General features: G+C 49.8%; 1 non-coding gene across 1 annotated transcript; it reads right to left on the reverse strand.

Moving 5' to 3' along the window:
* Positions 1-667: 667 nt before the first annotated feature.
* Positions 668-824, reverse strand: LOC123719486. The gene has a single exon (XR_006755546.1). It is a non-coding gene; the product is annotated as a 5.8S ribosomal RNA (ribosomal RNA).
* Between the last annotated feature and the right edge of the window lie 2,094 nt (positions 825-2,918).

The raw sequence follows: 2,918 nt of genomic DNA on the forward strand, positions 1-2,918 counted from the left end.
TGGTGGTGGCGACACATAGATGTCGCGTTGCGCGAAATCAATCAATCGCACACCACCAAGCGGTTCTTCTGTTGTTGTTCGTTAACGACGGCATCGTTCCGTCCGTTTTAAGAACACACGTCACAATAATTTCGTACACACTACAATTGCACAAACACCGCACGCACACACTGGGCGCAACCGCTAGAGCAGCGGGCGCGCGCGTTTCGCTTCCTCTCGCGAGAGTAAGAGAAACTGAGCCGAACGCGACAACTTTCAACGACAGCGTCGAGACACGTCGACGCGCGCACCGGCGCCGACCGTCGCGCGATCGCCATGCGGGACCGGGACGATGCGAGCAAACACGCGCGACGCGTAAACGCGAACGTCGTTGTCGTCCGTTGTCGTTGTCGTTGCGTAAAGACTCGACGCGCACCCGTGCCGCGGGAGACACGGTGCGGCGGGGAGAATTTATTTGTGCGACAAAAGTATCGTATAGACGTGGCTTAACACGGCCAATACGGATGACGAGTCGTAATCGAACATATATTCGAACGGACCGTTCGGCCGCTCGGCGGGCCTAGCGAAACCGTCAATTGCACGCGCGACAGAGATGCGGCGCTACGACCGGAGTCGCAGCGATCGCCGCTCGTCACGCGAACAGTGTGGCTTTTTGTTTTTATGCAGCCGGCCCTCAGACAGGAGTGGTCCTGGATATTTCTCCACGGACCGCAATGTGCGTTCGAAATGTCGATGTTCAAATGTGTCCTGCAGTTCACACTATGACGCGCAGTTAACTGCGTTCTTCATCGACCCGCGAGCCAAGTGATCCACCGTTCAGGGTAATCGTTTTGTTTTTGTGTGTGTTTTTGTTATGAGAAAATATAAAAGGTGCGAAAAAATTAAACAAAAAAAATTTGAAAATAATACTTATCATTAACGTGTACGACAAATGAAAAGAAAGAAAATCTCTTTTATTTGCGTGGTTGTACACAAAAATTATAAAATATTATTTCAAAGTATCAATAGGCGATAGCGAACGCTAATCAAAGCGTGTCGCAACGCACACGTCGCGAATCGACGAGAGAGAGTCAACCGTCTCGGATTCGATTTTGATTCGTATCATTCACGTGTTTTTGTATTTTTTTCTTTTTTTGCGAGTCTTTGACAACAACAAAACAAAAAGAAAAAACCAACGTTAATGATCCTTCCGCAGGTTCCCCTACGGAAACCTTGTTACGACTTTTACTTCCTCTACAATGATCAAGTTTGGTCAACTTCCCAGCAACGCCGACGGCCGTGAGGCCACCGCGTGTCGGTCCGAAGACCTCACTAAATCATTCAATCGGTAGTAGCGACGGGCGGTGTGTACAAAGGGCAGGGACGTAATCAACGCGAGCTTATGACTCGCGCTTACTAGGAATTCCTCGTTTATGGGGGATAATTGCAAACCCCAATCCCCAGCACGAAGGAGTTTCAACGGGTTGCCCGGGCCTCTAGGCCAGGGAGAACATGTTGATTCCTTCAGTGTAGCGCGCGTGCGGCCCAGGACATCTAAGGGCATCACAGACCTGTTATTGCTCAATCTCGTGCGGCTCGAAGCCGCCGGTCCCTCTAAGAAGAATTTTAATACGTCGCCAGTGAGTTGCGCTCCCGAGAGTCGCGCACACCTTGAATGACGACGCCTATTTAGCAGGCTAGAGTCTCGTTCGTTACCGGAATTAACCAGACAAATCGCTCCACCAACTAAGAACGGCCATGCACCACCACCCACCGAATCAAGAAAGAGCTGTTAATCTGTCAATCCTTCCGGTGTCCGGGCCCTGGTGAGATTTCCCGTGTTGAGTCAAATTAAGCCGCAGGCTCCACTCCTGGTGGTGCCCTTCCGTCAATTCCTTTAAGTTTCAGCTTTGCAACCATACTCCCCCCGGAGTCCAAAATCTTTGGTTTCCCGGAAGCTGCCCGCCGAGCCATTGTAGTAACGTCGGCGGATCGCTAGATGACATATTTACGGTTAGAACTAGGGCGGTATCTAATCGCCTTCGAACCTCTAACTTTCGTTCTTGATTGATGAAAAACACCTTTGGCAAATGCTTTCGCTGATGTTCGTCTTGCGACGATCCAAGAATTTCACCTCTAACGTCGCAATACGAATGCCCCCAGTTATCCCTATTAATCATTACCTCGGAGTTCTGAAAAACCAACAAAATAGAACCGAGATCATATTCTATTATTCCATGCACGAAATATTCAAGCGGCATTTTGAGCCCGCTTTGAGCACTCTAATTTGTTCAAAGTAAAATTGTCGGCCCACCTCGACACTCACCGAAGAGCACCGCGATAGGATTTTGATATTGAACCGGCGTTTTACCGCCGGCTCACCGACGATATGCTCCGCAGACGTGTCAGTATCACCGCGGATGCGGTGCACCGACAGCGCGGCGCACAAATGCAACTACGAGCTTTTTAACCGCAACAATTTAGTATACGCTATTGGAGCTGGAATTACCGCGGCTGCTGGCACCAGACTTGCCCTCCAATTGTTCCTCGTTAAAATATTTAAAGTGTACTCATTCCGATTACGAGGCCTCGTAAGAGTCCCGTATCGTTATTTTTCGTCACTACCTCCCCGTGCCGGGAGTGGGTAATTTGCGCGCCTGCTGCCTTCCTTGGATGTGGTAGCCGTTTCTCAGGCTCCCTCTCCGGAATCGAACCCTGATTCCCCGTTACCCGTGACAACCATGGTAGTCGCAGAAACTACCATCGAAAGTTGATAAGGCAGACATTTGAAAGATGCGTCGCCGGTACTGGAACCGTGCGATCGGCAAAAGTTATCCAGATTCATCAAAATTAACGACTTCGGACGCATGGCCCTCCGCCGATTGGTTTTGATCTAATAAAAGCACTCATCCCATCACTGGTCAGAGTTCTGATTAATA

Source organism: Pieris brassicae, unplaced genomic scaffold, assembly GCF_905147105.1.
Source record: "Pieris brassicae unplaced genomic scaffold, ilPieBrab1.1, whole genome shotgun sequence".
Classification (NCBI taxonomy): Eukaryota; Metazoa; Arthropoda; class Insecta; order Lepidoptera; family Pieridae; genus Pieris; species Pieris brassicae.